The sequence below is a fragment of the Lissotriton vulgaris genome, chromosome 3_1 (genome assembly GCF_964263255.1).
Source record: "Lissotriton vulgaris chromosome 3_1, aLisVul1.2, whole genome shotgun sequence".
Lineage (NCBI taxonomy): Eukaryota > Metazoa > Chordata > Amphibia > Caudata > Salamandridae > Lissotriton > Lissotriton vulgaris.
Genome location: NC_141689.1, coordinates 464,166,963 through 464,191,732, shown reverse-complemented (window position 1 = coordinate 464,191,732; position 24,770 = coordinate 464,166,963).

The window sequence follows — 24,770 nt, the reverse complement described above, 5'->3', positions numbered from 1 at the left end:
ACGTTTCCTTACAATCAAATTGATTACTCATACTTTTTATCTTTTGCCGCTCATTGGCTGTTGTACTTATGCATGCACCCTTACTATCGAATGCTTCTTTTCCTCCAACTCTACCTTTACTGCCTTCTCTCTCCTGTTTCTTGCGTACTTCTCTTTCATCCACCCAACCTTGGACAGTCTCTCGTTTTCTCTTTGGTTTGTCCTTAGCTATTTCCTTTACACTCACATCGTTTGTTGCTGCTCCTTTCAAAACTGCAGAACCCCTTGTATGCGGCTCACGAGCCTTCTGTGCTTTACTCTTAGTTCTCTGCATGTTTCTGATCCGTGCCTGCATACTCATGTTTTCTTTTCTCCTACCTTTACGTGAAACTCTCCATTTCTTTTGATCCTTTTCCCCTTGCATGGTGAGTCCACATTCCGTTGTATGTGTATTACACCAAGTATTGTTTCTCTTGTGCATTGACTCCATAACTTCGTACCCTTTTTCACCGATGTCCTTCCCTGTATATGTTTTTAGGGACGTATTAGCCTCTTTAAATTTTTTTACATACTTTTTAGTTGCTTCTCTATTCCCTACACGTATGCTTGCCGTACTGTGCCGTGATCCTGAGTCTGAGATCATATCTGTCTTTACTCCACCTTGGAAGTTGGTACCCACTGGGTTTATTCTATTAGCATTATCTTCCTCTTTGCTCACTTTTCTTTCCTTGATCTCATCCTTCCTTTGTTCCTTTTTTAACGAGAATTGTTTTTTGTATTCATCCACCACATTCAAAATGTCCTCATTAAAATCTCTGTCTGACTCTTCCGTCAATATTTTTTCCCTTTCGTGGTACCTTTTCTTTCCTCCAGTTCCTAAACTGTGGAGCCATTTTTCAGTTTTTTTCTCAAGTAGCAGAGATACTTTCTCTTCCTCAAATACTGTTAGGTACTTCTCAACATTTTCCTTCCGCACACCCCATTCTGCGGTGATCTTCATATTCTGGCCCCACTCCATGTCATACGCGCAGCTGCTAACTAGAAATTCACGTGAAGATGTAATCACAGCCTGCAAATAGATAAATGGCAGTACGGGTGCACTTTGTAGGATTCGCTTGCGCCCCAAGCTAGATAAACGAAACGCGCAGTCTGTAGCTGCTAAGATTCTTTCTTTAAAGGTCACTTCTCCTTCTGCGTTTACAATTACTCTGCAGAGTATCTCTGAAATCACTGAATATGCCTTGCTCCCTTGGTCTGTGGATCTGTGACTCTCATTAATTCACAAACAATAATGGACCGAGAAAAAATCTCTCCCAAGAGTGCTGCCCCCACTCTGTGTTAAATCCGTCACAAGGATTCCTTGCACTCTCTGCCCCTCTGAGGGTTTCCTCGAACTGCAACAACTTGCTGCTGCGATGCAGTTTTCTTACACTGAACCCTGGGATTTACCACACTCCTGACATATCCACACAACAGCTCCAAGCGCCGCCTCAGTTCCGAAACTTCCTCACCCTGCTTCACCGCGCTGACGCGGTTTAATTTACCACGCTCCCTCCGTTCTTTTGGAATGTCCACACGTCGCTTCCCAATACTCTGCCTCAGTACTGATATTTCCTTACGCTGCTTCTACGAGCTGTTTCAGTTTAGTTTACTGCATATAACTCTGAGATTATTCTTTGCAATCTCCACACGCAGCTTCATACCGCTGCCTCAGTGCCTGTAACCTCAGAGGTTCACCATTTTTCTGATCCTCTAAGACGTTTAAATCCTCTTAAGACACTACTTCAGTGGATGTTTATTTATTTACCACTTTTTCACTAATAGTGGGAACCCAGGTTCGCTACACCCATTGTTCCTTTGTTTTTTTTTTTTTTTTTTTTCTCACAGCTTCATCAGGCTGCCTCAGTTCAGTTACACTCGTGGCCTTCTTCCCTGGTCCTCTCAGACTCTTCAAACAGCCAGAAAACACTGTCTCCGTGAAATTTCGATAATAGGGACCCAGGTTCGCTACACCCCCTGTTCCTCTGCTCTATCCTCACTTTACAACATACAGCCACCGTTCAGTTTAAGGGTTGACTACTCACTATGTTCCACTCACCGCTCCTAACCGTTTTTTCCACAGGCCACTGCAATTTTAAGTCATCCAGCTTGAATATCCTTAGGTTAAACTTCTCCCCCTTATCTCGTGATCGTACGCTCCGCCTCCGATAAAACCGCTTCACAGAAAGAGAGATGCGACTATTTCCTTGCCCCAGCTTCCACGGCTCACCTCTTAGCCTGGTACAAATCCCTCGGGTGCTTACCGGTCTTGATTCCTTGCGCCTTCACCTCAGAGCTGCGGAGTCCTCTGTCTATTTCTCGCCTGCAGAGCATGAACTTCCTGTAGTCAACCATAGAGTTCATTAACGCCAGAGCACCATTCCTTGTACTGTCTCTCCCTTTGTGAAAGGCAAGCCCCACACGATGCCGTATCTTAACTTTATGGGGAGAAATATTCCGCTGACATTTTTTTTATTTCTTCTTCTTGTGAGACGGTAACCAGTCTGGGAGAAGCCTCCCCCCTTTAGTCACCGGGACGGCTTAGTAAAGTGCGCTGCTACAGTCGATATCCGTTTTCGACCACTCAGACACCGCAGACAAAGTGTGCCTGCACAGCGCTGCCCCCAGCAGTCCCGCTTCCAACCAACAGCAACCGAGCCTCCTCACTTGCTCTCCTCCAGAGTCGGCTTTCACGGTTGTGGGAAATCCGTGTTCCGCTGCCTGACCATTAATTCACCTTCACTTCACAACCAGCTGTTTCTACTCTTGTTGCGCTGGTTACCACTATGCCGCTTCCTCCTCCACGGAATGCTCCCATGGAGCTCTGGCTACCAGATCCACAGACACAAGTCAGACCTCAGTCAGTCAGTCAGAGCGTTTCTCTGCTCAACACGGTACCCTCTCACCCTCACCGAGGCTTCACACCCGACATCCTTTTCTTCACTTAGTCGAGAGATATCACGTCCCCCCACGGGAACACCTCGATGACACAGCCTGGGTTACCAGTAAGCTCCACACGGTACCCTTTCACCTTCAACGAGGCTTCACATCCGACTCCCTTTTCCTCACTTAGTCGGGAAATTTCACGTCCCGCCACGGGAACACCTCGATGACTCAGCCTGGGTTACCGGTTTGTCTGTTGTCCTGTGATCCGCAAATCCAACGGTGAGTACTTCATCAATATTCAAAATTCCGCACAAGCATCAACTTTTCCAGGGAGGAAAGCACCCAACTGACCCTGGCTCAGCTCCTAGTCCTCGTCGCCAAGAAATGTAGTAAAGAACCACTACATTTAAGGGTTTCCAAGTTCAACTTTATTCAGTCATAGGTAACAGGTGCTTCCAGCTTGGCGGCAGTAGCTCACTTCAACATTCTAACCCACGCTCCAGGATGTAGGGTGGGTCATACCAAGGGGTCGAGTGAGGGAGGGGTGGACAAGGGGATGGAGACGCGGGGGAGCAAGATTACAACACAGTGTTTCCTTATGGAGCAGCCAGCCTTGCTACAGTGAAACTATCTTTTGGTCCTTCTCACTATAAGGTAATGTTTAACATTAAACGTTCACATGTCCTACTTTTATTTCAATTATTTAAATAGGGCTGTAGCAATTGCATTCTAATGGCCCTTCCCTCCCTTCAGAGATAAGGGTTTCATTAGACGGGTCGTGCAGGAAGCCCACACTTTCTGTCTCCTTAAATGCTGCGCAAACCATAGGGAACAATTTCTCTGTACTTGCTTTATAGTACTCTGTGGGAAGCCAGCTTTGCTCAGAGATATACATGTAGGCAGTGCTGTTATGGCTTTCAATATCCAATCAGGCACGATTCTGCCTTCTAGGAGGTGTCAGGTGTTTGAGGAAGTTTTCCTCTACCACAGTGGTATATTTCGTTTTGGATCTATACCATAATTTGTAATATGAGGCAAATGCTACAGTGATTTTAACTGGGTTTTTAGCAGTTTGCTGCTTTGTCATTTACAGCAGCTATTGCTGAATGAGTTTCCCTTTGGCATAACTGGTAGTCCAGCATCCTTACAGCCTGTTTCCCAGATTGATAGTAATGCTGCCAGTAGTTGAACAATGTGGGCATGATTCATAAGGGGCATCCGTATTCGTGCCGGAGGCCTCCCAGTCATGGGGGAGTCTCCGCACTAGGGTTGGAATCTCTGCATTATGCACTGCAGAGAGTGTGCAGTATAGAGATTCCGCCCCAAGTACGGAAATTCCTCCCTGACTGTGAAGACTCCGCATTTGCAACTTTACGAGTAAGTTACCTTTGTGAATCAGGTCCATCAAGAATCCATACATGGTTTATAAGATAGAATTGCAAATTGAGGGTAATATATTAAAATCAAAGCTATATTTTGGTCACATTTAACTGATGCTTATGCTTCTGCTTTTCATAAGGGTCGCATCTTGATCTGCAGAGATGGAAATACAAGCATTTCCTCCTTAGTACGGGAAGAACTCAATAAAAGGTATGCATGAACATAGCTTTTAGAGTGGGTCCCTGCATGTATAGAAAGCAAGTGGTGGGACAAATAAACTGCTCCAAATTTGATTTCCGTATGGACTGAGTCCCGAGATCAGGCTCAATAGCCTCTAAAGCTAGAAACTAAGTGGCATATTTACAAACCCCTATCGCCACGGGACGTCACTTTTTTTGACGCTCCTGTTTCAACATGGGATTCACCCTATTTAGAAGGCAGAGTTCAGCTACTTAACGTGGCTTTGCGCTGCCTTGTAAATAAAGCTCCGTTTCACGCTATACTTAGCGTGAAAGGCGTGGGCAATGGGTGTTGTTGTGGGTGTTCCACCTCAACACCCATTGATTATGACACAGCACCATATTTACAAGGGTGGCCTAAAGATGGGGCAGAGACAAAATTAAAACCAAAACAAACTTGGTCTTAACATGGTGCAACAAGGAGAAATGCTTTATTTCTCTTCGTTTTTACTGTTTCTATGTGTGCTGCATTGTGCAGCACACATAATTAATTAATTGCAGGTTTTATATAGCGCTAGGATCGACTCCCAGAGGAGTATCTCAGCGCTTCGAACGCTGCGAAACCCTTCCTGGCTTCCCTGAGAGATGGTCCCTTAATGGGTATCTCCAGGGTGAGACCAGGCATCCCCGGCGGTCTGGTGGGGCCGTTAGTGAAGATGAGGCAAGCTAATGCCCAGAGCTGCCGAGTGTGATCGCTGATCAGAGTGGGCACCGAGGCGAGAGAATTATCGAGTCCGCTGACCCTGGTCCAGAAACCTGCCGCGTCGGGAATCGAACCCTGGTCCCGGGCCGTCCTCTGCTCTCGGGTCTGCCGCCTCTAACCAGTGAGCCACACTACTTCACTTCATAAAAACAGCAAAACACCATGCATGATTTTTTATATGCAGGAAGGTGTCCCTTCCTGCACATAAACAACCATTTTAAAAATGACGATGTGCAACTTATATGTGTGCTGCACAAAGCAGCACACAAAGAAGTTACAAATCGCCATCTAAGATTGTTTATGTGCGGCAGGGACACCTTCCTGCACATAAACAATCATTCCCCCAATGCAGGCAGCCTTGCACTATGGTGCTAGGAAGCCTGCATTGGAGCTAGGTAGCTGTAATTAGTGCCAGCACAGGGGGATATGCAGGGCTGCACCGTGTTGTTGTAAATACGATGCAGCCCTGTGTTTCAAAAATAGTGGAGTGCAGCGTTATTTCAAGAAGGCTAACGCCATGCTCTGCTACTTTTCTTGTATATATGCCCCTAAGAGCGATATAAAAGTTATTTAAGATCACCAGCAAGGCATGATAGTTCCTTTTAATTATACTCTGAGTACTCCTCTTTTCATGGTGTTAAAACCTCACAATTCATATATAACTGTTTTAGATGATAGAATTGTAAATACACAGGAACATACACATGCCTTGCAAAATGCTGCCAGCCTGGGACTCATGACAAGAAAATAATATAAATCAATGTTAGATATATCTAGTGTTTTTTTAAGCAATACATAGTAGATTAATACCAGTATCTATCTGCTTTTTAATTTGAGGTTTGGAGGCTTATATGTGTTTGACTCAGGTGTCTAAGAATAGCTCTCGAGTCTGCGGAAAAATGTATACAGATCTTATATGAAGATCCTGAGGGGCTATCATATATAGGCAACATCTACGTTACAGATGATGACTCGACGGAACACCTAGATATGGTGGACAGCTCAATATGGGTATAACATCAATTTAAACAAATCTATAATTCGATATCTTAATGTGATTTTTCTTGGTTATGAATTATCATGTGAGGGCGATGGGTAGGCACTTGAATCCCTGCAGATGTGTGCTACTTTACAAAGATCCAAACACACTAAGGAAGTTAAAAGTCCTAATGGGTGTTTCTTAATTTGGAAAGAGCGTATTTGCCAAATAACGGTGAGCAAGTTAAGTCTTTGCACAAATAAATTACTCCCACATTTTCTGAAAAGAATGATATGAAAACATATATGGCTATCTTAAATGGGTTGCAAACATACATGCTAGAGACAAAATATTGAATGACATAAATCAATTCAACAAACCTAGTAATTAGGTTTTTTTCCAGCACTTCAGGCTAGACATATGTAGTTTTCCATGATGTACAAATGACTCCTACAGCAAACAGATCACATCTGCATCCCTCCACTGAGGAATGATTTACTCCTACTGAGAACAATCTCATTGCAGGTCTGAAATCTATACTAAAAGAGTGTACTCATGCACAAGTGAAGCAAATCATTATAGTTCCCCCTGTATCTAGACTAGAAGCAGCAGCCAAAGCTAGCATCTCTAATGTGTGTGTTGTACACCTTCGTTGTCCTGTATAGCAATGGTAGCAGTTCATATCTTTCATTCAGGCACTGGGCCGGCTTTCTCCACTAAGGTGTTTATGGATGCTTTGTCTGTTCTGTATGTACATAGCATGACATTTCTGACCCAAAAGTGATGGGATGCACCCAAGGACCAATGAAGAATAATTAATGATTTCAAAAAAGCACTGATAACATTTGAGCAGCAAACATCATATGAATAATGAACATCACCACAGGAGTTTGGCTGCCGGGCATGAGCGACCATCACTCGTATGGAAATCATACAAAGACTAGACTGCTTGTCATGTTGAAATGATTTATGGAATACGAGTTATTTCAACAGGAGAGTCGAGGTAGTTATACAATGTTTCATTTTCATGTAGAGGGTGTATCCTAACGTAACATGAAACCGCAAGTAAGACCCATTTAAATGGTATTATGGGAATGTAGTATCCATCACGTATTACAAACCAGAGGGCCGGCGTAAAACTGTTTCTAATCTGGTGCTGAGTTTTTGGTTTACAATTGGCAGGTGACCTGTAAAGAGCGGGAGGGTTAGAAATGAGTAAGCAGGTTTGAAATTGGGCGTGAAAGTAACTATGCGCAAAGATGTGCCAGGGCATTTGAAGAATATGTTGGAGTGTAGGAACTGAGAGGAATTTTGTCCCAGTAAGCGTGTTTAACATTTGTGAGCAAGAATAGTTTAAGAACGCTTTGATAGCGGTTAATCGTAGAAAGTGAAGGTTTTCTTTCAGAGATACGTGATGCTTTTCAGAATACCGGGTGGTTTGATAAAAAATCAATGGTCGAACGATATGCCTCTTGGTTACTATTAAAGATTGTGGAATTGTGTCACTCAGCATGCAGTTTTTGTAACTAAGGTTTTATTTACAAATAAATGAACAAGAGGGTGCATGTTCTTACATTGCGAGCAGTTGTATAATATTTAGGTTGATGGTGTGTTTATGAAGTTTTATAGATACCCCTGACGAAGGGAAATGTGCCGAAATGCATTGGGTGAATTACTAATAAAGTCGTGACATGAGGATACAGGTCCTGTTTGTGGGCATTCTTGAATATGACATGGAAATGAATCTAATGAATTGATGAAAAAAAGGAGAAAAGAGAAAAGTGGTTAAACAAATGAATGATACTAAAGAATAGAAGCATGAAATTGATTTTTTCAGTTCATTGTTAATGGATATGGATGTGCATCTGGAGAGGGATCTACCAAGGTCCGCCGTGTGTCTATGTCTGTTCTGTGAGCATAACTGATAGATCCCCACCCGTTCAATCGGGAATCAAACAGTGCTGTAAAATGAGCCAAAGTTACAAGTGAGCAAGCCTGACATGGCTACCTAGCCTGTATGGAGTTCGGAGAACACCAAATAATTTGCCTGAAGGAGTATCAGGTGGTCACAACCAATACGAATACTCTTTAAAGTACCAATGTATGTGCCTGATCTTGATTTCTTTGGAAAGGTAGGAGAGTCGAAAATCAAATCACCTGACTCACTTTCATGTTTAAATCTATTGTAGACTGTAAAGAAACTAGAACCAAATAGTCCAATGTGAAGAACTCTGACTACCAGCACCAATGAAAAAACCTTTAAAGTTGCTTAACTGGTGACTCCCCAAAGTGGGAGAGCAGTTCAATAAAAGATCACTGACAAGCAAGCCTTTGGAGCATTGTACATACTATCTGTTTCAGTTCTTAGGGTAGAAGGGACTTACATATTAATTGTTCTACAACTTCCTGGGTTGAAGAAAAACTGTAAACATTGATCGATCATGTCAAACAGCATTATGTGGCAGATTCTGTGCAGCAGTCCATCATCGCCATTAAGGGGCCTCCGTAGTATGTCAATGAATCTTCTCTCTACTTCAGAGGAACTACCCTACGAAGAGTACAACCACATTTATTTCTTCAACCCATTCCAGAGATTGACAAGACTGCTGTGTCTCCAGCTGTACACAATGTGCAAACCAAATCAAATTATGGCTCAATGGATGCAATACAAATGTCAATTTCAGATGTGAACTTTTTTTATTTACAATGTACCAGAGAAAGAACAAAACAAGAAATATTACATGATTCATAATACCTAGTGAAAAGAAATTCTACAATTCCTTGCCAATTACAATTCCCATTTTTATTTAATTATTTGTTCAGGTAAGAAACCAGTTTTTCCCAAAATATTCCCCTAAACAATAAGATTTCTGTATTCGTCCATCGATAAGATTCCTTATTAACCATAAGAAAAAAGAGTATTTAAACATCTAAAGTGCATGCATGATTCTTCTTTGGTAACAAAGTGCTTCATGTAACCCTAAACAATTCAGGAGTTGCTATTTATCAGCCTACTCCAGTAGTCTCATCAATTTCAGTTCCCACTTCCATATTCTATTTATTTTAGCTACTGCACCGACCCCTTTTGCATATATGGTTTCCCGATAATAAAGCCCTTGATTGTCGGGATCCTCTCTGATTACCAATTGGCTAAGATTAACTAGCTACTAAAGTGGCAATAAAAATACATTGACGCTGGCCAATGGTTAGCTATGCCACTATTTTTGAGCTCCCAAATAGAGCAGTAGAAGCATCTGGAGGAAAATTGATTGATAGTTGTAGTAAAGTAGGATATGCTTCTATGGTTACCCCACACTTTTTGCTTGATGTAATGCTGTTTCTGACTTGTCTGTCTGGGATCCTGCTAATCAGGACCCCAATCTCTTTGCTTTGTCCCCTAAATTGGTATAGTAAGTACTTAGGTACATCCCGGATTGGATACTGGGGTATCCTTATAGGTCCCTAGTATATGGTACTAAGGTACCCAGGGCATAGGTACCCCAGAGGTCCCCCATGGGCTAAAGCATGTATTATGCCTCCTATGGGAGACCATTCAAACTATTACTACAGGCCTACCATTGCAGTCAGTGTAAGCTGGTGCTAGCACCACTTACGAAAGATAAAGGTTTCCCTATATCTGAGGTCACTGAACCTATACGTCACCCCTACAGAAGGCCTTTTCAATCCTGAAGGCAGGGTGCTTTGTTCTAAGTGTGAGGGTGCCCCTGCATGAGCAGAATCCCCCTACAGCCTTCGGAGCGCATTCTCCCGGGTTGTAAGTGAGACAGACATAAAACATAACGCGATGACCATGACCATTGTGAAATTGGCTGTAATGAACCCTGTCGTGTTTGGTATCAAACATGCTGGTGCTGGAGGTATGATTCCAAGCACTGTAAAGACCCTCCGTTAGGCCCTCAGTGCTCCCGGTACCAGTCTTCTAGACCCAGACAGCACAGATCCAGACAACACAACATGGCTGCTGCCCACCAGAGATAGAATTCTGCCCTCCTGCTGCTGAGCCAAGCTCAAGCAGGGAAAGGCAGAACAATAGGTATCATGTCACAGGAAGGTGTGACCACCTTCCAGACAGGGTTGAGTGTAATAGAGCAGGGTGGGAGCGCTTGCCAGAGCCTCATATCCTATGTGCAGGGCACATTCGGTGCCCTCCATGCATAGTCCAGTTCAAACCAGTTCAGAGAGCTGTTGGCGCCGGTTCTGGAGTGAAACTGGACAAAGGACAGGAGAATATCCTTTCCCCTTGTCCAGTTCCATCTTACAGTGGGACCCCTGAATCGTCCCAACCCTTTCCCTAGGTTACTTAAGGGCTTACTCGAAGGTTGGTCCCTAGATTCGTGGTGGGATATGATTTAATTCACACACCACTTCAACTTCACCCGTCTGGGCATGCTGGAATTTGCTGGACTTTGCTCTGGGAATCAAGGCTGCAACCAAGAAGATTCCTGCTGCTCCTGATCTCCTTGCCCTGCTCGTCTACTGCAATGTCTGTGCCTGTGCTCTATACAGGAAACCTTCCAAGGCCTGTGGGCATCCAAGACACCTGAAGGAATCTCACTTGAAGTAAAGGAGTCATGCAACTAAGCTAACTTGTCTGCTGATCCTGGGCTCCTGCAGATACCAAAAGGCTCAGCTATACAGGTGGTGGTTCTTCACATCCCGCTAGGCTTTCCCTGTCCTCTTACTAAGTTTCTCTTGCCAGAGCTGCAGGAACCAAACCCCTGCGCACAGCATTGACTTGCAGTTTCAAAGATTTGTTGGCTTCCTTCCACCAAGATCTTTGGGCTCCAAGTAGCCTCAACCTCAAGCATCTCCAATGACCAAGATCTTTGTCCTCCCCACAGAACTTGCACGGTGGGCCTGCATCTTTGGTGAGCTTCTTGAGGTCCTCTGCGACTCCAGTTGCCTCCGGCCTGCGGGTCCTCTTGAGGGTCACCTTTGAATTGTTTTGTACTCCCCTGATTGCCTGAGGCCTGCCATGTCTCCCCTGTTTGTGGCGAGTCTCCTGGACCTCGCTGGTCCCCACATTACACCTTCTTCAACTTCCTCATTGGTTGCACTTGCCAAGGCTTGTTGTTACTCCTGCCAGACACAGACCCTCAAATCTTGACATCCAACAAGGGACAGTTTGTGTATGGCTCCTGTTCTTCCACAGCATTGCCTGGCCAACACAGCTGCAGTTTCAAGTTCACCATCAGCACTCCTGCAGCACCTGACATGGGTGAGTATTCGTTTTCTATGCCTCCTGGTCACTCCACACTAGGCTCTTTCGTCTCTGCTCTCAGGTTCTTCACATCTTGAATCCACCTTTGGGTTCCATCGGACACTTTCACCTTCCCCAGCAGTGGCCTCTTCCTGAAGTCCTCCATTAAGTTTGACAGCGGTTTCTGATGCCACATCACACCTATGCACTTGGCTTCCATGGTACAGGTAACCTAGTTACCAAGATAACCACAGGTAGGGGGAGGCTCTCCAACCACTTGTCTTTCACGGGTTTCTTCAGGGTCCACTGGGAAGGGTTCTCTTTCTTTAAAATTGCAACCGCGACTTACACTTTGATTTGTATAGAGAACACTGTTGTATTACTACACTGCAACACAACCTCTGAGGGGCTCCTACATACTCACCTTGGGTGGTTCCTTGGGTCCCCAGCACTTCTAGATCCTCTGAGTATTGTCTTGACTCGAGTCGGGGTTCGCATACCACTATTTTAGTATATGGTTTGGTCTCCCCCTGGGGACCACAGTGTATTCTGTGCTACTTACCTGTTTCTATTGCAAAGTATTGTGTGTATTGTGTATATCTCCGGCTTGGAGATATGTGAATGTGTAAGTGAGTGTCTTGTAATGAATACATATTTTTATAAATAGACTTTGTGGTTCTTTTTCACTTAGTCAATACCTATAAGATTATCTTCTGGTAAAACAAGATGCTTTACACTCCTTTGGGACTGAGCCTGAAGGCTGCTCTCCTCAGCTACCACTTACTAAGGTTGTCTAAGACTACTAAAATCACCATAAGGGTTGCCTAGATCAGTGCAGGATGTCCGCTTACATAAGTCTACCTCATATACTGAGTCAGCATCCCACAATAGTTTTTTGCCAATTTTTAAAAGCACATTTTGCCAATGATTCATTAGAAGACTGTATGTAAACCAAACGTGTAGCTAATCCCCAATTGCTCGTCTATATCCAAAGCACTTAGCATCCACCGGAGTGTAACAGATCATCAGTTTCCTAAATAGCTCCAGCCTCTTTAAATTAGCTGCTCTAACTGCCTCAAAGCTCATTTATTATAGCTCGCCACTGTTACATTTTAAAATGGCAGCCAGTGGATGATCAAATTCTGTCTAGATGATCTAAAAACCATCTGCTTGTTGTTGTCTACAGATTTAAGTAGTCTATGCCAGGTCCCCAGCAGTTTGGTCTTTAGAACCAGATGGGCACTTCCCAGGCTCATTCTATTACTATCTTCTAAGCCTGTATTTCTCAAACAAAACTGTTTGATCTGAGCATAGCTAAAGGCAAGAAACATATTTGTGGTGGTATTTCGGTCTACTATTTCCTGTCATGATAGAAAGTTTTCATTTACATAAAAGTCTTGTATTTAATGAAACCCTAGGTTAGACAACGTACGACAAACCTGGTAGGACCATTGTAGCCCACAGAGGTACACATTCTGACAGACTTAGATGTCGATGGAGCCGGGGTATTCCATGTGCTTCCCAAATTCTTTGGAAATGCATCATTATGGCATGAAAATTCTTATACCTTGACTTTTTTGCCAATTTGGGGTTCCGCAAGAATGTGGAGAAGCTAATCTCAGCATCCTTCAGCATTATGTTTAAAAAGAAATTTGCAGCCTGCATATCCCCCGAATTATTATAGTTCAGCCAGTTATAAGTGATGCTTGTTAATACAAAGGAAAATTAGGAAGGGCAACATCTCCTTCTTCCACATCTAGCTGCAAGGCTTGTAGTCTAAATCTCGTTTCTTCCCTTGCCATATAAATTGTCTCATTTCCAAATCGTTAAAGATAATCTAGCTTAGTTGCGTGACCCATGACCCTGTTCTGGGACGGTCGCTCCACGCACCGCGCACACTCCCCGTGAGTGAGCCCAGGCTGCCCCCGCTTCTGCCGAGTTTTTGCCGCTTCCCTGCAGCTGAGTTCCTGGTCCTTTGCATTTTTTTGTATTCTGCCTCTGTATTTTTCTGTATTCTGCCTCTGCATTTTCTGTATTCTGCCTCTATATTTTGTTTATACTGTGTCCTGCCCCTGCCGCGTTTCCCGCCCTTCTCCCTGCTCCCCGCCGCTGCCCCCCTGCGGCCCACCCCTTTTGTTTCTGTCTCCCTTCCCATTCGCCGCCCCGCTCCCGCCTCCCAGCTGCTCCTCCCTCCCACTTGGCCATTTATGGCGGAGTGCGCGCAGTGGTGAGCAGTGACCCATGACCCTGTTCTGGGCCGGTCGCTCTACGCACAGCGCACACTCCCTGTGAGTGAGCCCAGGCTGCCCCCGCTTCTGCAGAGTTTCGCCCCTGCCCTGCAGCTGAGTTCCTGGTCCTTTGCATTTTTTTTGTATTCTGCCTCTGTATTTTTCTGTATTCTGCCTCTGCATTTTCTGTATTCTGCCTCTGTATTTTGTTTATACTGTGTCCTGCCCCTGCTGCGTTTCCCGCCCTTCTTCCCGCTCCCCGCCGCTGCTCCCCTGCGGCCCGCTCCTTTTGTTTCTGTCTCCCTTCCCATTCGCCGCCCGCTCCCGCCTCCCAGCTGCTCCACCCTCCCACTTGGCCATTTATGGCGGAGTGCGCGCGGTGGTGAGCAGTGACCCTTGACCCTGTTCTGGGCCGGTCGCTCCACGCACCGCGCACACTCCCCGTGAGTGAGCCCGGGCTGCCCCCGCTTCTGCCGAGTTTTGCCACTGCCCTGCAGCTGAGTTCCTGGTCCTTTGCATTTTTTTGTATTCTGCCTCTGTATTTTGTTTATACTGTGTCCTGCCCCTGCTGCGTTTCCCGCCCTTCTCCCCGCTCCCCGCCGCTGCTCCCCTGTGGCCCCGCCCCTTTTGTTTCTGTCTCCCTTCCCATTCGCCGCCCCGCTCCCGCCTCCCAGCTGCTCCTCCCTCCCACTTCGCCATTTATGGCGAAGTGCATGCGTACGTGCAGCGAGCACGCACATCGGGCGTGACGATTGTGCGCCGATTGTGCGCCGAAGGTGCGCCAAAGGCAAGCCCGTCTGCGCCTGGACCGCGCCCAGCACCAGGACCCCTGGCTCTCATCGACACCAGACCACACGACGGACCTACGACGCCGCCACCCTCAACGCACTCAAAGCAGGCCGAACCCCCGCCTGCTACCGAGCCACCCCGAAACGCACCCACGGACCCTTCACCTGCCGAGCCTGCAAATTCACCTTCCTCTGGACCTGCACCGCACCCGCCAAGCCGAGCACCAGCAGCAACCACCTCAAGTACATCCCGCTCAACACCCGCTCCGTCCACAAACACGCCGTCGAACTCTGGAACCTGCTCAACACAACATCACCAGACATTGCCTTCCTCACGGAAACCTGGATGAATGCCTCCTCAGCGCCCGACATCGCCATTGCCATCCCAGACGGATACAAGATCACTCGAAGGGGAACGCATCAACCAGACTGGAGGAGGCATCGCCATCGTACACAAGAACACCATTCGCATCACGACCAGCGCCAACGACACCTTCACCGCCGCCGAACATCTCCACTTCCAGATACACACCGACCCCAAGACCACACTCAGAGGCACCCTCATCTACAGACCCCCGGGACCACACACACAATTCAGCGAAGACATCACAGACTTCATCAGCCCGCACGCCCTCCCCTCCGCTGACTACATCCTCCTAGGGGACCTCAACTTCCACCTGGAGAACAAAAAGGACAGCAACACCACCACCCTCCTGGACAACCTCGCCAACCTCAGACTCATGCAACTGGTGAACGCCCCTACCCACTACGCCGGCCACACGCTTGACCCAGTCTTCTCCTCCAGCAAGTACATCGCCTTCAGCCACTCCACAGGACTTCTTTGGACTGACCACAGCTGCGTCCACTTCAGCTTCAGAAAAACCACGAACCACCACCACCCGCAACAGGTTCCTCGCAGGAGCTGGAACAAGCTCCCCGCCGACCAGCTCACCACCTCCCTCAGCCAGAACCCTCCCGCCAGCACAACGGACCCCAACAAAGCAGCCAGCAACCTCACACAGTGGATCAACAACTGCGCAGACGACCTCGCACCACTGAAGACCCCTCCCAGCAGACACGGCAGCAAGAAAGCCTCTTGGTTCACCGACAAACTTAAGAACTCCAAGAAGAACTGCTGCAACCTCGAGAAAGCCTGGCGCAACGACCAGACCACAGACAACATGACTGCCCTCAAGCACGCCACCTGCAAACACCACCAGCTGATCCGCACCACCAAGAAGACAGCATTCAAAGAACGACTGGACAACAACGCCCACAACAGCAAGGAACTCTTCAGCATCGTCAAAGAGCTCTCCAACCCCAGCGCCGGAAACAACAACATCACTCCCTCGCAAGACCTCTGCGACTCGCCTCGTTCTTCCACCGCAAGATCGCCGAAATACACAACAGCTTTGGCGCACCAACCACGCACCCAACCACCGAACCAACGCCCCCCACCACCACCCTCTGCGCCTGGACCCCGGTCAGCACCGAAGACACCACCCGCACGATGAACACCATCCACTCCAGATCCCCAACCGACCCCTGCCCCCACCACGTCTTCAACAAAGCCAACTCCATCATTGCACCCCAACTCCGGGACATCATCAATGCCTCCTTCAACACCACCACTTTCCCGGAAAGCTGGAAGCACGCTGAGCTCAGCGCCCTCCTCAAGAAACCAATAGCGGACCCCACCGACCTCAAGAACTTCCGCCCCATCTCGCTCCTCCCTTTTCCTGCCAAAGTTATCGAGAAGACCGTCAACAGGCAGCTTGCCGCCTTCCTCGGATCCCTCGACCACTCGCAGTCCGGTTTCCGAACCAACCACAGCACCGAGACTGCCCTCATCGCAGCCACCGACAACATCAGATCCCTGCTCGACAACGGGGAGACAGAGGCCCTCATCCTCCTGGAACTCTCCGCAGTGTTCGACACTGTCTGCCACCGCACCCTAGTGCAGCGCCTCAGCAACATCGGAATCCAAGAGAAGGCACTGGAGTGGATCATCTCGTTCCTCCCCGGAAGAACCCAGAGAGTCCGCCTCCCCCCGTTCAAATCCGAGGCCATCGAAGTCATCTGCGGCGTACCACAGGGATCATCGCTCAGCCCCACCCTCTTCAACGTCTACATGAGCCCCCTCGCAGCCATCGCACGCCAACACAACCTCAACATCATCTCCTACGCCGACGACACCCAGCTGATCCTCTCCCTCACCAACGACCCCGCCGCCGCCAGAACCAGCCTACATGAAGGGATGAAAGACGTAGACGAGTGGATGAAGAACAGCCGCCTGAAACTGAACTCAGACAAGACGGAGGTCCTCATCCTGGGGTCATCGCCCTCCGCCTGGGACGACTCCTGGTGGCCCCCTGCCCTGGGCACCACTCCCAAGCCATCGGACCACGCACGCAACCTGGGCTTCAGCTTGGACTCCTCCCTCTCGATGACCAGACAAGTCAACGCCGTCTCATCATCGTGCTTCAACACCCTGCGCATGCTCCGAAAGATCTTCCGATGGATCCCCACCGAAACCAGGAAGATGGTCACCCAAGCACTCGTCACCAGCCGACTGGACTACGGAAACGCCCTCTACGCCGGAACCACAGCCAAACTTCAGAAAAGACTCCAACGCATCCAGAACGCCTCCGCACGACTCGTCCTGGACATCCCCCGACACAGCCACATATCCGGCCACCTGAGAGTCCTGCACTGGCTCCCCGTCAGCAATAGGATCACGTTCAGACTCCTCACCCACGCACACAAGGCCCTCCACAACCTGGGCCCCAAGTACCTCAACAACCGCCTGACCTTTTACACGTCCGCCCCGCCAGCTACGATCGACCAGCCTTCCCCTCGCCGCCGTTCCACACATCCATAGAGCCACTGCCGGAGAAAGATCCTTCTCCTACCTGGCACCCAAGACATGGAACTCCCTCCGCATCCACCTTCGGCTAACCCAGGACCATCTATCCTTCAGGAAGCAACTCAAGACCTGGCTTTTCGAACAGTAACGGACCCCTCCCCCCCGAGCCTTGAGACCCTTCCGGGTGAGTAGCGCGCTATACAAATGTCATGATTGATTGATTGATTGATTGACTCCTTTACTTCAAGGGAGATTCCTTCAGGTGTCATGGATGCCCACAGGCCTTGGAAGGTTTCCTGTATAGAGCACAGGCACAGAGATTGCAATAGACGAGCAGGGCAATAATCGAATAAAAACAGTGGTAGGATACTCATTTTAATAAGAGTCACTCGCCCTATACTTGTTATGGGAAGATTTTCCCATTGTTTAAAAAGATTACGCATTCTATTTGAAGTGGGGATGGAATTAAGCACAAAAACATCTTCGAATCGGGTGGTCACAAATATCCCCAAATACCTTATGGCATTCATTGCTGAATAGTGTGCCTGCATAGTAGGAGGTAATGTTTCTGGTGACCAATTAAAAAGCAGTGCCTCTAATTTAGAGTATTTATTTTGTTTCCTCCTATTGAACGTGTATTCACTTATTTTAAAAAAAGCTCTCAATATATTGTCTTTATCTGCCACTAGGTATAGAGCCATGTCATCCGCAAATAATTTAAGTTTAGCGGAACCTAGGACAGGGGCGCGAGAATGGTACAATCATGCCTGATGGCGCATGCCAAAGGCTCAATCAAACAGGAAAATAACACAGGAGATAGGGGACAGACTTGGCGAGTCCCTTGGCTGATTAAGATCGAGCCAGCCACATTCCCATTGCTGATTATAGAAGCCTTGGTTTTGCAGTTTAACTTTTATACTACCTGGCACTATTTAGAAGGTAGCGCATATTTTTTCAGTTCTGTGAAAAGAAGATACTGGACTATATCAAAATACTTTTCCGCGTCTAGCATAATTGAGGAAATCACTTGGGAAAGCCGATTTGCTACAATTTTCAAGAAGATCTTAAAATCGTTCTTTAGTAAGCTTAGAGGCCGATTGAACTCTTCTTCAGATTGCCCATTTTTATCAAAACTGATCACCACCGCTTGGATTAACCTATCAGGAAAAATGCCCCCTAAAGGATCCCAATAAATAGCGGTACTAAAAAAGTGTTCAATTGGGCTGGGGGGGGGGGAGTCTTTATAAACCTCAATGGGAAATCCAATTGACCCACTTGCTTAAACCGACGGGCATGAATTCACAGCCTGAACAACTTCTGCAAGTAAAATAGCTGAAATCAAAGTCTCTCTCTATTCTGTAGATAGTGTGGGAATATTTAACCCTCCTAGCCAGCTTGTAGGTTCCTCTGAGATGGTATTATATGAATCGGAGTTTAGCTCTTTAAAATGATTAAGGAAAATCTCTGCAATTTCTTGAGAATGTGATGTAATTCTAGCAGTGATCGGGTCACTCAAGACGTGAACTTGATGATGCAATATCAACAATTGAAACCTTTGTAACTCTGGTTTGCTATGAATCACCAACAGAACCCCCATTGACGGAAACTATACCATTGCAAGAAATTATGCATATAAAAATGACTCAGATTTAGATTTTGAAGCATGAGAAATAATCATTTCCCCAGTTTATCACCACTGCAAATGTCTCTTGCTTGCTACTCGTTCCGTGACAGAGACCTTTTTCTAGCACCTCTGTGACAGTGACCCTTTCCCTCCATGGTCCTATATCTGATTTGCTACTTGCTATTATGGGTTAACGTGAGGATTAGAATTTAAAATTTTGCTATTGATACCAGGGAACTACATTCTTGAAAAAAGCAGTGCTGTCTCCTGTGGATAAAGAATTGTAACGTCCTTCTACTTCTCACAGAGCAAACATTTATAATCATGAGGTGAAAATGACTGCACATCCTGTGTTCGATGGTGTTATTTGGGAAAAGGTTCCATATCAAACAATGGATCAGACAGAAAATTTACCTATGTTTAGAAAACCCACTTGGATGACATGGGACATAAATGCCGGTAAACATTTAATTAACAATTTTTAGTTCATATGCTTCAGTGGAAAGTGAAAATCTCTATCTAAATGTGGAAAATCATCGTATTTTTCTTTATATACTGCATTGTAGACTTTACTACATTCACAGATGTTAGAAATGGGATCCCTGGCTGGCCAGGGCTTGTGCCAAAGTCAGTCAGAGACCACCATTCCCAGTCAGGGCAAGGAAGTTACACTCCAAAGATAACCCCTGCTCACCCCCTTGGCAACGTGACACGACCAGAAAGGCTGATCCCCGGGGCGATGTAAAGTTAAGTATTTGCGCACACACCCACCAGCAACAACATCCCAGGCCCCCCACAAAAGGAACACACAAGGTTATATCCAAAAATAGCCTTTGTATTCCAGCAAAACACATTAGATAAAACACATACTTTACAATGTGCCAACAGGCACTGCAGAATTTACAGGGGATATGTACAAGACAAGGCCACCTGGACCACTGTCAGGAATATGCACTTTTAGAACTTAGCACTTGGTAGAATTAGCACTTAGAACATAGAATATAAAATCACTGTAGCACAAGTTAGAAAATATAGCACACAACCAGTAACTACTGGTAACAGGTAAGTACCAGCTACGCAACCCTAACCACCTTAGGAAAATGTCACGCAGGGAACCAGGACCTCACTAGCACCACCTGTACTAGCAAGAACAACCACCTAAGTATCACTCTACATTTAGGGGTATAGGCACATTACACATGATGCATCACAACACATTCAGAGGTGTAGGGAAGGAAAACACATGATGCATAACATACATTCAGCGGTGTAAGAACAAGGCACATGACCCATCAAAACACATTCAGAGGTGCAGCACAGGAGAACACATGATGCCTAAAAACATTCAGAGGTGTAAGAACAATTGCACAGAAATCACATTAGTCACTATCACTAGGCCCTCTGGCCTTGGTGTGGCTAGGACGCCCTGTGTCCCAATGTCAGGGGGCCTAAACGTGGCAGCTGCCCACTATGTGCTGGGAAGCTGTGAAGACAATGATGGGGCCAACGCTGGAGCCTTCCAGGCTCTGAACCAACTGACTTTCCCCTGAGCCCCTCTGGGCTCGAAACACAAGGTGGGCTGTGAGCCTCTCTGGGCTCTAAAGAAAGAAGTGATCACTAGGCTCTAAAACAACAATGTGGGCACTCAAGAGCCCCTCTCGGCTCGTAGGAATTAAATGCCCTGGAGCCTCTCAGGGCTCAAACACAAATCAATGCCCCAAGAGCCTCGTGGGCTCTAAAAACAGCTAACACCTTCTGTGGAGTCCCCCCTCTGGGGACTAGACACAAACAATGGGGCGAGAATCGACGTGGGAGCCTCCTGAGCTAAAGAAAGGAACCAATGCCCCCGGAGGTCATAGGAGTCCCGCTCGGGGACTCAAGATGCACCAATGGCCCCTGAGCTTCTCCGGGCTCGAGATGCAGCAATGCGGGCTGGGGGGCCTTGTGGGCTCTAAACAGAAGGTGCCCAGAAATGCTACACACACTGTGGGAGCGGCCCTCTACCCACTGGGGCCGCTCTACAAGCAACAGAAAAGCCCCCCGGCAGGCTCTACACAAAGGTCCTCGTGCTGGAGGGGAGGGGCGGGCACCAGCAATGTGCCCCGACGCCCTCCTCTTCAAGAATGGACCCCGGGCCCCACTCACCGGATCTGCGGGCTCCTTCGGACTCCTCTGGTCGGACTCTGACGCGGAGAGAAGCGCGTCTCCTCTCAGTGCGGTGGAGTATCTGCTGCATGCGGGCTGACTTCTACGCTGATCACCACAGGGCTCTCTCTCACTCTCGGGAGCCCCGTGGGAGACACCAATCACCGGCTTCTGGCTCCTTTTCGCCCGCGGCTGCGGGGGCGGGACTTCCGGTCCTTCTCCCGGGGCCGTGATTGGCCGGCCAGCAAGCTGCTTTCAGGTCGCCGAGGGCAGAGCGGCGGCCCGAGGGAAGGCTTCACGGCAGGAATCTGGGGCAAATGCCGGGTGGGCACCGGCTCCTTTTTAAATAAAGAATAGATTGAGGTGGGCACTCGATCGGGGCCACAACATGGCACCAGGACCAAGTGCAAATAAAGCGCTCCCAGTGCTAGGCTGGGAATCACAGCGCTCCCCAGCGCTGAAGGACAAGACAAAGCGCTCGCAAGTGCTATAAGTGAAATAAAGCGCTACGAGGCGCTAGGGACAAACTAAAGCGCTCCAGCAAAGTTCCTAGGCAGGCAAGGGGGCAAGGCTGGGCCCAGAGCCAGCTCACTGGGCCTCCGGGCAGGGAGGCAGTCCAAGTGGCGGTCCTCCTGGCGCCCAGCAGCCGCAGCCCCCCTCAGCAACAGGATCCAAAAAGAGAACAAATTGTAAGGGGACACAGCCCCTTTTTATACAGTGAAACCCTTTGTCTTTGTGCAGGGTGGGGGAAGAACCAGTCGCAGCTGGTCTGGGAGCACCCTTGATGTGCTCAGCCCCTCACTCTATTCACTGGCAGGGCTAGGGTCATCAGTCGCACCACAGGGGGCGGAGCCAGCATTGTGTGGGGAAAGCCCAGCCCTATGCAGGACCCAGGTGCACTCCTCCCCAGCTATCAGCATGCTAATCTCCACACTCACCACCGGGGCAGACCCATCCAGACTCCTGGAGCCAGGCTCACCAGTCAGCTCCAGCCAATCACACGCCAGACACATTTTACACCAATATGCCAACTTCTAGAAGTGGCACTTCCACACTAGACAAAATCATGCCACATACATCATTGCGCAGCATTCATCACACGAGTCCGCACATACCAAACTCGAGCCTGCACTCCCCACGCATCAGGAACTAACATGGTCACAGACATTCCCCATGCATTCCTATGGTAGGGCAGGCCATTCTCACCCACGCACTCAGAGCGCACGCACTTTAAACTGCGCCACAGTGCTAAAGTGCGCAAACACCAGAAATCACTACTACTGGGTCACAATCACAAAGCCAAAAGTTTAGGGGTGAACCTGCCAGAAGGGCCAAGTCCAACAACAGATCCAACAGCCTCAGAGAAATATACAATAAGATAATTTGGGAACATTTTTGGACCCTGCCCATAAATAGTCCTTAAAATTTCCAGAAAATGTTTCCTTCATCAGTGATGACAGGTCTGATCTATCTGCATTCCCAACGCCCAGAAAATGTCAAATTGATCCTGATCATGAATCAGAGATTTCTTTTTTCCATTTAGTTAATTAATTCATTTGTAGAACACTGTCATGCATATTGTAAAGACGACAATATTAATACAAAATTGTGCATGGGAGACTAAGTATTGGCAAATTAAGGGAACTGATATCCTGTTTAGGGAGTGCATGATTTCCAGATAATATACCTATCTAAACAAGACAGTGCTGGAAAACACACAAATGAGCTCTGCATCATATTTTAAAGATTTAAAGACACCATACCTAGTAATAAATAATTTAGAACACTGCAGGTTTAAAATGGAGAGGAACATTGCTGTAATGATTTATCTGAAATGGCACAGAATGGAACATGCAAGTTAACTTTGTTTGGTTCAGATAGAATAGTTTTATGGCCAGGAGGTACTAACTGTCCCATGACTATCACTACCTACAGTCTAGAATAACTTTGTCTGACATCTGATTTTTTTCATTTTTTAGGTACCCCCCATGTATTATATATAAATAATTATTTAGGACCATGTTTTAAATGCAAGTACACGAATACCGATGTTAGTAAACTACTTGTTGCTGCATTTCTAGTTTTTTTTTTTAAACAAGGAACAAAGTTTCCTAGAACTTGATATCTTGATTTCTCTGTTATTGATTTTAAAATACAATCATTTACAGAATGCATGTAGGTGAGAGGTTAGAGTGGCTTCATTAATAATGGTTTATTCTGAGGTTGTTAAACATCAAGCAGACAGAGTACATAAACTGGAATGCAGAGTTTTTAGATAGAGAGGAACTTTGCTCTAATGATTTAAGTCAAAAGGTCATATGGTAGCTGTAAACACATCTTTTCTTGCTGCAGACTACACAGAAGGCTTATCGAGTTCACCATGCAGCTTGGCTTATCTGTCAGACTCGAGGACATAGTCACTGGAATGCAGTCTCTTCATTGAACACTAATTCTTTTGTTCAGAAAGGTAACACTCCCAGCAATGGGGCAGGGCAAGCATTTCCAGAAATGGGGTCAGAGCTAACCTCATAGCCACTGTATGAGGTAAATGGTGTTAAATTGTTCAGTTTTCACATATTTGACAAGACAGATATTATAACAAACATATTTTGTATATATTTCACCCAGTTCAGAGGCTTCAGCTCATTGTAAGTCCAGAAAACATTTCCTGACCCATTGTTGACTGAAGATACAGATTTAGGTTACCCAATGACATGTTGAAAAATATTCATGGGTAAGTCTGCCCTTATGCGCAGGTATAGAAATATTAGGCTTTGTAGCAGTTCTTTATTTGAGCCGGTAATTGCAGGTGGAGCCCACTGGCACTCATTTTTAGAGTCCCACACATATTTCCCCTTGTCAGACTTTATTGCAGAAGAGAGAGAAAAACGAAAAAAGTGAAACAGGAGGAAGATAAAGATGGCAAATTTGTGACAAAGAAAAAAGCAAAGATGAAAAATAACCTGCAAGAGTGAGATAAAATTGCAGGCTGACCCCTGTGGTGGATGAAAGTGGCACAAGGTAGAATCAATCAGACTTGGTATTTAGGTCTCACAACATTTGAAATTGCCAGGTACAGTCTTCTGAGCAAGACTTTGGGGCCCGCGTTTATTATTTTACAAATTATGGACTGCTTTGTAGTCTGGGTGTTTGACTGGCAAGTCACAGATTCCATTTATAAAATACCATTCCTTTGTTTCAGAGTTAATTGTATGCAGTGAGTTGGTAATACTGCTGCCTGTATATGCACTGCCACACACCTGTGCTACACTAAATAAAATTCCAATAGTTATTTTCACCATGCCATATTGAGCAGTTCCCGTACCTGCAGCATATTGACCCACATCCTCGCAGGAAAGCACCAGGCTGGTATTGACAACCTGGCAAAATAAAGTTGCTAGTACAAAGTATTATGGGCAGAGGTGCCACACTCGATGGCAGAGGTCTAGCTAGAATAGAGATGCAAAGTTATTTTGTTAGGAAGATTAGTCCAATTCCCTGTATAGATGGAAATTATCAAAGGCAAAGGAGAAGTCAAGTTTAGGCATCCATTTAAATTGATTGCAGTGTTAAATAATTCCATGTGGAAGTCAGTGCTGCCTTTGTGCCACAACCAAATCCAAAAACTTATTTAGTAATCTGAGAGTAGATTACTGTTAGAAATCGGAGCCTTAAGTTGGTTTGCACCTTTGT